This window comes from Cucurbita pepo, unplaced genomic scaffold, assembly GCF_002806865.2.
Source record: "Cucurbita pepo subsp. pepo cultivar mu-cu-16 unplaced genomic scaffold, ASM280686v2 Cp4.1_scaffold000273, whole genome shotgun sequence".
NCBI classification, from domain to species: Eukaryota; Viridiplantae; Streptophyta; class Magnoliopsida; order Cucurbitales; family Cucurbitaceae; genus Cucurbita; species Cucurbita pepo.
In genome coordinates this window covers 21611-31902 of record NW_019646521.1, presented here as the reverse complement: position 1 = coordinate 31902, position 10292 = coordinate 21611, and positions in this window count along the sequence as shown.

The following is a 10292-nucleotide window of genomic DNA, read 5'->3' as shown; positions in this document are numbered from 1 at the left end:
ATATATATATATATATATATATATATATATATATATAATATGTATATATATTTAGATGTATATTATAACGTTCCAAGACTTTATCCATGTAAAGTCTTTAATGCTCGCATGAAGTTTAGTACATGAACAATTGTAATGAAATTGATGCAATGGATCTATATAGGTTGGCTTGGATACAAAGGGAAAAATCGAACTTTCATTAAAGATAAATTGGTGACACCCGTATAAGCTAACCAGGTAAGTGGTCTTACTATAGGATAGGCTAAAAATTGTATGAGTTACGATGATGTATGAACTATGTCGTATGATGCGGTATATGAGTTATGATGATGTATGAGTTATGATGATGTGTGAGTTGCGATACTTGATGATGTGCTCGGTATATATATATTTTGATGAATGTCGTACTTTGTGAATGTTTGATTAATCCACCACACCATTTAGGTGTGAAAGTTATCTTATTTATAATCAAATAAGTTACAAGGATATGGAAATAGTAATAAATGGAAATAACAATAAAGGGAAAGATACCTATGTAATAAGGCCAATATCTAATATTTGCCTTATAATAAAATATCAAATATAATATATATGGTAAACTATAATTTATTACTAAATATCCTTAACACCCCACTGCAAGCTGAGCGTTGGATTTGAACAAACGTAAAACTTGGATCTGAAAAATTTAAGGTGGTTGAAAAACACTTTTCGTGAAGATGTCAACAACCTGGTTCAGAGGAGGCGTAAAGAAACACTTTCTTGGCCATCGAAAATTGCAGAGGGATCGTCGCTCAGCGGCGATGCTGCCTTGGCTTCGGCAAGAATATGTCTTAACCCATGAAGAGGGATTGTCGCTTAGCGACGATGATGCCTTGGCTCTGGTGAGAATATGTCTAACCCCAAGAAGTAGAAGGGGAAACCTAGAGCAAGGGATAAAACAATGTTGAAGCCGGAAGAGTTGCCACATTGGGCGAAGGAGCCAATTTTGGCAAGAAGGGCGGCGGCAACTTGGTTGGCGAAGAGGCCAGTGCGGCGCCCAGATTCCAAAGCTAAATCTCTACAGAAGGTCGATGAGCTTATCGAGATTCTGTATATTTTTTAAGAGAACGCTGATGAAGATCCTAAGATTAGGGTTTTTGTGAAGGATGAAGGGAAAATTGGGAAGAAAATGAAGGAGGCTAAGTTTGGAAAAGATGAGGTTGTATATACAAAGTATGGCGAAGGGTGATTTGGAGGTCAAAAGAGCGGAGCCGAAGAGTAATCAATCGGCTCTGCATGTGGCAGCCATGACGACTCCCCTGCAGCGTCAAAGCCAGCAGTGGTGGTGGAGAAGAACAGTAGAAGATTTCAAAAGCCATTGAAAAGAAAGGATCCGGGTTGCTAAACCAAAATGGCTCTGATACCATGTGAATGTTTGATTAATCCACCGCACCATTTAGGTGTGAAAGTTATCTTATTTATAATCAAATAAATTACAAGGATATAGAAATAGTAATAAATGAAACTAACAATAAATNAGTCATTGCGGGGAATACTCCTACCTACTCTCCTAGCCCACGGTGTTCAGGGAATGAGCTAGCTTCAGACGATTCTGACGTAGACCTCGGTTAGGAGACTGAGTCCTCTTCTGACAGGGCCGGACTCCGACTCCTTTCTTTGGGGAGAATTTGTGATCAAGGCTCCTAGCCTGGAATTCTTGAAGGATGCAGGATCACTTCCTTGCTGGGGTAGATTTTGGTGGCAAAGGCATTTGAGCCGGGGCTTGTCTCTGGGAACGAGTGACCCGCGAAGGCAAATTCTCAGTGACTTGGGCTGATGAAATTGGATCATGGGAAGATTGTGGAGATGAAGGAGAAGGCTTTACACTTTAGGATTTTTGATAGCAGCTCGTAATATGGGGAACCTAACAGACAAAACAAGGAAATGAAAAAAGGGAAGCCCTTTAAAGAAGGTTGAGTGAATAGGCAGCTATTAGCCGTTACCACTCTATTCCATTCCCGACTACACAACGTTAACCCTTGCTTGGTCGGTTTTGAGATGCATATGAATCAGAAAAGAGAGAGGGATGCTGGATGGCAATTGGTTTCAAATTCTACAGGTATAAGCTTTGGAATGGAAGCGCTAGGCAAAGTTGTAACAGAACACAGGTTGAGTAGCAGATCCAAAAGAAAAAAGGTACACCCCTCTTTTTGTCCACCTTTAGAGTCAAAGGTTATACAACATAGAGTATAAAGTACTCCCAACTTCCTCACCTTCTTTAGGGGAACAAAGGTTATACAACATAGAGTATCAAGTGATCCCCAACCCCTGGGTATAACCAATGTCGGTCTCTAGTTACTAGACAAGAGGGATACTAAAGTACATTTGATGCAGGGCAGCGGCTAAAAGTACTCAACACCTTTTCATACTAATCAGCAGTATGCTAGAGGGATACATCTAATTCATTTGATGCTGGGTAGTGGCAGGGAAATCCCATCCCAGGATAGAGCTCTATTCTATGCCGTTCTCTTGCTGTATGTCCTCGGTTTCGTTTAACCAGGACCTCTCCGGGAGCTATAGTCTAAAATGGAATTCTGTGTCCAGTGTAGCGAAAATTGAAGACTTTCAGGGAACCCCCCAAGATTATACCTCCAAAAATGGCACGTGCATAGGGTAGATTCATATTTAAATTTCTAGTCTTAAGTTAGAATAGGTTGTTTTGCATTTCATTGTTTTAAATTATTTTGTATTTGTTTTTGTTTTCTCTAAATTTCAGTAATTCATATTTAAACACGTAAGACCATGACTGTGTTTTCCAGAGAAGAAGTTGTTTTAAAAGTGTTTTTGAAGTTTACGTTATAAATTATGTTCATGTAAGAGTTATATTTCCGCATTATAGATGAGCATGAGACGTTAGTAGCGACTCTGAGTATGTGAAAATTTAGGGTCGTTACAGTAAAATTCACTTACCTTGAAATGCGGAATTTACATGAAATGGGCTCTTATCATAAATGCGACTTACGCTGGCCTTTTATTACCTCGTGAAAAATGAATACAAGGGAAAGAAAGGAAAAAGAACAACACTGAAACCACTGTCTTATAGTACCCTATGGTTTATTATGAGATTACAATTCAACCTATTCTAACCATGCAAACGGGAATTCAACCTAAACTAACCTATACTTTGAATGCAAACAAAATTCAACCTATACTAACCTATACTATGAAATGGAAAACAACTATCCTAAGCATGTGTAACGGTCTCGGGGTGTGCGATGCCGCCGTCGATCTCACATGGGTGCCTTGCCTTTATCTGAAAATTATAGTAGCACGAGGCTTGAGTATTTCTAGAATACTCGGTAAGTGACCCCCTATCGGGGTTATGCAACAATCACATGCAATGAGATGATGGGACCTATCTTTCAATCTGTCTTCCTACGATGCTGTTCTAATGGGTAAATTTGGACGTGTACCATATACTCTACACACAGCCCATAAGTGCGAGTATGGGCTCACCAGCCAGTTCGCACACCGCTGGGCAACTTTCCTTGTCGGGTGAGCATACTCTGGGAGCTTCTTAGGCTGGACACCCGTTAGAAATAGTAACCGTCACGGCAGCGCTATGCAAAACATAACGATCATTGTCCTGCCATTAGATGTACGCGTCCATACCCTCGTGATGGAATAGGGGTATCCCCCAAATGCATGAGCACACATAATGCATGAGGTCCCAAATATTTCTACTTTTATCATTAATGAATATAACCCCACTATCATCTTTCATGCTTAACATGTCATTTTTCATTTTCAGTCTACGTATCATATATATTCCTAACGGGGTTATATTTCAAGCACTTTACCGTATTTCATGTCATACATTTCATGCTATTTACATTCAAATATTTCATATAATCATGTCATAATCATTTAAGAACATCATAAACGTCATAAGCACTACATATCACATCATACTGAACAGCATACATTCACGTTCACAAAATTACATACTTAAGCACAACAGTCTAGCATGCAATTTAATGACACGTGCGAATCCACGGGCACATGCCAACATACAACAAACAACGCGTAACCTACGACGGGTGAGCCCCTTACTTGGTAGGCCTTAGCCGAAGTACTCCCTAAAATATAAACGTAAGCTCCTAGCTCCTCGTATACATCCTACGCTTCCGTTGGTGGTTGGCTCCTATTCGATCATTCGACACCTTCTTTAGTATTTCACAAACATAATTAAATTCGAACTTGAATTTGTGAAATACGACCTTAAAATTATGTATTTTACCTTAAACGGGGTCGAAACTAAGTTCGGGAGGGTCGAAACGGTGATAAACGGGTCGGAAACAGGTTTTTCAAGCCGAATAAGCCGTCGGAGCCAAGAAGCCGCCGCCGAGCCGATTAAGCCACCGGAGCCGAGGGGTGTCGCGCTGCAGACGTGCCACGTGGCACAACTAGAGGGCGACGCATGTGCAGCAGTCTCGGGTCGAGGCGCGGGTTATTGAGTCGAGCGCGCGAGTTTTCGGTTGCAGTCGCAGGTCTGGGTTGACCACGAGTGATGGATCGGGCCTGGACTGAAATGAAAGGTCTGCAGGCTGATGGGTTAGGCCATAACTGGGCTTTCTGGTTTGGGCTGAGGCGATTGGGCCACGGGGGGTGTCATCGGCTGAGGTTTGGCCTGGAGTGGGTTGGACTTGGTTCAGGTCGCAGGAGTCCGGTCCTCGAGTCGGATTTCGTCTTCTTCGCCCAGTTACACAAAATTTTTTGGCGACCTCTCTCTCTCCTCGGTAACGTTGTTCCGACGTCCTTTTTCCCTTCTTTGTCCTCTGTTTCCGAGTCTCCTTCTCCCCCTAATTTCATTTTTTGTATTTGTTTGGTTCGTCAAGGCCTAACACTCCCGGATCTAAGGGTTCAGAAATCTGACGTTCTATCTCCCTTGCCCGACGGTGTTCAACGTGTAGGAGTCGTCTAAATCTACCCCTGGTGTGTGTAAAAGTCTCTGGGATTACTTTCGTTGCGTAAAACGGAGGTTGCAATGTCGATTTCATAGGGTTTGGCTTTGTCGGGGCTTCGTCGGATTTTCTCACTGTCTTTTTTGTTTTCTCACTATTTTTCTTCTCTGCAAGTGTCTTGGAGGTGGCTGAAGGTTGGGTTTGGTTTTCGTGGTGACCCCGACGTCGGACGCCCTTTGTGGGTCGTGTGCGAACGAAAACTCCGGCGTTCCGGAGTTTTTGGTCCTACCGACGACTGTTTTTTTTTTTATATGTTGAAAGTCATTTTACTTTTCTCTCAAATCTGACATTTTTCTGTTTTTTTGGAGTAACGGTTAGTTTCTGACATAAGGATGAGTTGAGGAGAGATAATTGTGGGGGAGGGACGAGAGGTTAGTGGAGAGAGGTGGGTAAATTTTATTTTATTTTATTTTTTATTTTTATTTTTAAGTAATCATTTTTTAGTTATTTATTTATGAATTATTTTTTTTTTGACGTGTATATATATTTTTTATAATTATTTTTATTTGTTTATTTATTTCCATTATTATTATTTTTTTAGGCCATTATATTTGGTTCTGATCGCAATATTTTTAAGTCAAACAAGATGTTTGTCCTTAAAAATTGTTTCATTTAGTTCATTGAGTTCTAAAATTAATTATTATAGTCTAAGTATTTATAAAAGGTTTGTTCTAATATTTGAATTACTATCGTGATTAATTAGGAAAATCATCGTGGCCAGAATGGGTTGGAATTGAAGCTGAAATTGCGAGGGTAATTATACAAAAAGGAAATCCTAAAGTGAAAATAGTTGACATTATATTAGCCGGTAGTCGAGTTCAAATCTTTGTGAACATAAAAAAAAGTTGCAGTTGAGATACCCAAAATCGGTTAACAAAAACTTATATTTGTAAGAATAAGGTATTATTATACCATTAATTATGTGTTTACCTAAAAGCCTGGGAGTATCATATATGTACCCATATTCAAGCTTTTTAAGAAAATTATTTAACATTTTTTAGATGGATATTTGTTTTTTTATTTATTTAAGATTTAAAATTACATGGTATTATTAAAATATTTCAATATTATTGAGTTTTAGTTAATTACTGACAATAATTTATTCATGTGTCATGTAATTTTTAAAACATTATTATCCATATAGTTAATAAGTTATTTTTCTCTCGATTGATACATGAAAATGAGTTTCACATATACTTCACGACCATACAAGATATTTCAAATTAGTTAACCAAATCGATTTTTTTTTTATGTAATGAGTATATGCAAGTGAAAATAATCTTTTATGAAGTTATAAAAATATTTCGACTATGAATATATCACAATCTTCTTCCCACTTAAAGGAGCCACACACAATCATTTAGATTTAATAAACTTTCTCATGTAAATAATTAAGTATTAGGACAAATGAAAATCTTGGAAATAGGAGAATACAGAAAAGAAGGGCCGGTTGATATGGTAAGTAGTAAAGATTCTAAACCATACTCATATGCAAGCTAACCAAACTTTGGAACAATCTGTCACCGACTAAAACAGAGACTCGGAGCTATTACCATGTAACACACAATTATAGAATCCCATTAGTAAATACAAAATCTAGTCATCCATCCAAATCTTCTAGATAGAAATAACTCATCAAATCTAAGCAAACATAAGATCAAAATAGAAGAAAAAAAGCATAATTTTATGACGAGTAGAACCTACATACATCTCATTGTCTTACCATCATCCTAACACACTTGATCTTCTCAACAACAATTTTTGGAGTACATAAATCAAATAAAAAAATAACTAAAAATAACCATCATTCCTGGATTATTGAAAATAAGAAATTAAAAAGTTTTTTAAAGAGTTCTTAACTCAATCTTTTAAAAAAGAGATAAATTCTATTAAATCAATGATTTCAACCTTTTAAAAAAGAGATAAATTCTATTAAATCAATGATTTCCTTCCAAGAATGCTTATCCATTAACTACACGAAATAGAAAATATTATTATCACCACTTTCATGTTTAAATTGTATTTAACATGAAGGGAGATGGTTGCACTAGATATGGAATAAGATCAAACAAAATTGAATGGAATACAAAGTACACTAACAAGTTTGAAAAAAAAAAAAATTGAATGGAATACAAATTACATTAATCTTGAGTAATAGATGGATCGTGAGTGGAGTTGCTCAAATCGTAGAGATGCTCAAAAAGAGAAGTTCGGATAGCGGATGCTCATCGAAGGTGCTCAAACCATGAAGATGCTCCAACATCGGCTAATTTAGGGAATGATGATAGGTTTATAAGTGAGGAATACTAACTCCATTGGTATGAGGCCTTTTGGGGAAGCCCAAAGCAAAGCCACGAGAGCTTATGCTCAAAGTGGACAATATCATACCATTGTGGAGACTCGTGTTCGTCTAACATGGTATCAGAGCCATGCCCTAAACTTAGTCGTGCCAATAGATTGGTAAATCCTCAAATCCTCAAATATCGAACAAAGAACTCCTAAAGAAAAGGAGTCAAGCCTCGATTAAGGGGAGGCGCACTTTGTTCGAGGGGAGGTGTTGGATGATGGAAGTCCCACATCAGCTAATTTAGGCCTTTTGGGGAAGCCCAAAGCAAAGCTACGAGAGCTTATGCTCAAGGTGGACAATATCATACCATTGTGGAGACTCGTGTTGGTCTAACAAAGGGAAATGAACGATGGAACGACACCATTTTTTTCCCAATCTCCATTATTTTTTGTCTTTTTGAAGGCGCCTCTCCTAATTTTATCAAAAGATATATTCAAATTATTATTAATAAAGATGAACAGGAATGGGTTGGGATCCCTTTTTTTCTACTTTTTTATAGCTCTTTACTTACAATGTTCTTGTTTTTTTATAGCTCCTTACAATTACACACTACTTCACTCATATACTCAACATATATGTTCACAAATTTCTGCCAAAAATAATCTAAAGTCTCGACCCTAGATTTTTCAACATAACATCTTAAGATTCCTCTAGTTTAACCTCAATCATCAAGTTTATGTGACTCTATCCTACTATACATTCTGAAATATCTAAATTTCTATGTAATTCAATTTTTAATGGATTAAAGTAATGTCTTTTTATTTTTAATTTGGTTGAGAATTTAGGCATTGTAGAAGAGAAAATTGAAAATAGGGAAAGAAATGGATATATATTTAAAAAAAAAAAAAAAAAAAAAGGAATTTAGAAAATGTAGCCCTACAGCTTGAAGTTGGAAAAATAGCCTTGGATTCTAAAAATGGCACAAAAGATATGGAATTTGAGAAATTAGCCTAAATTTTTTTTGGCAAATTCAAGAACTACCCTCACTCCTCCTAGAAAACTAGAAAAGTGATTGATAAAACAATTCTAAGCTTGAGTTCAATGAGTTCAATGATCCAAAAAGCAAGAATCTTTCGATCAAAGAAATTAACACTTATACAAAATTTGGATTTCAAGAACTACCCTCACTCTCTTAGAAAATTAGGAAAGTGATTGATAAAACAATTCTAATCCTGAGCTCAATGATCCAAACTTTTCAAAGCAAGAACATTTTCATCAAAGAAATTAACATTTTATACAAAATTAATTCATTCCACAATCGAACTTCATCAAGACTTATTGAATGGCTTAGATGCAATCTGCCACAAAAATTGCATTGAACTCAGAAATAGCAAAGATGAAGCTCAAATTTCTAAAGGTAAAAGTCTAAGCTTAGCTTAATTTCATTCATAAAAAAAAAATGCCTTTTATATACTCATTTGTGCGTATTTATAATCTCTACACAAAACAAACTTTCAAACTCTTCAAATGCCCACTAAAAAAAAGTTAGAATAACTTTCACAAATATTTAACTTTGAGTTGGAAACTAAATGTCAATCATTTATATGAATTCATAAAATGGCAAAAAAATTTGTGAATAAAATTAAGTGTTAACCAAATGAAAAGAGAAGGAAACCAGTAAAGATTTGGAATGAGAATCTAAAAGTTTAGAAATTTAGAATACATGTGAATAAAATTAAAAGATAAGCAGATAAAGGAAAAAAAAATAAAATTACGGAATTAAAAACTTAAACTAAATATAAGGAGAAATGTAAATAGCACTAATTCCCACTTGGCATAACTCTATAACATTTTTATAAAATAATAACCATAGCAAATAAATTTTTTAATAAAAACATAATTATAGATATAAAATTTCAAGACTTTTAACAATACACTCACCTAAATTAGAGAAATAATTTTATAAAATTCAAATTTGAATTTGATGTCATGGGCTCACCTAGGTTGACTTGGATTTCAAAGGACATAATCGAACTTTCATCAAGGATATATTCGTGACAATAACTTAAGTTAACCAGATAAGTGACCTTACTATCAGCATAGTTCTATTTGATATTGACACGTGCCCGTGGTTCTGCACGTGTCATATATACTGATATGTGTGAATTATTTATGAATCAATATGCTTATGATATGTTAGGTATATGTTATGATATGTGAATTGTATGATAATAATCATGGTACGATGTATTCAATAATATGTTTGAGATAGGATGCGAGAATGATGCACAAAACGAAATGTAACGATAGGAGTAAGATACTGTAACGACCCTAAATTTCCACATATCTAGAGTCGCCACTAACGTCTCATGCTCATCTCTAATGCAGAATAAAAACCTAAGCATGCTCATCTTTACTAGCGGAAAAATTTAAAACTTCAGAATACGTTAAAACATTGGAAAACACTGCCGGACTTACGTGTTTCAAACATCATGCTGGAGTTCAAAAGACAAAATAAAACGATTACAAATTAATTAATATAAATGAATGAAATGCAAACGCCCTATCCTAACCAAGACTAGGAATTTTAAATATGCAACTATCCTATGCACGCGCCACAGTCTCTGATCACGATGCCACCGTCAACCGTACATGGGAGCCTTGCCTTTACCTGAAAAACAATATGGCACACGGCCTGAGTATTTCGAAGAAATACTCAGTAAGTGACCCCACTATAGGGGCCATGCTAATGCAAACACATGCAATCATGAATAGGGACCTATCTCTAATCATCTTAGGGGTGGCCTCCAGTCTCGGACAAATTGGATGTGTAGTACTTCCCTACACACGACTCACACGTGCGAGTGTGAGTCCCCAGGGCGCTCGCACACCCCCTGGACCCTCTGGTCAAGCTAATCTGTAGCGACGTCCGGAGGTCAGCGGAACCCCATAGTGTCATGCGCCTCATGAACACCCTCATCTGTGTGCTTTCGCACCTGTGC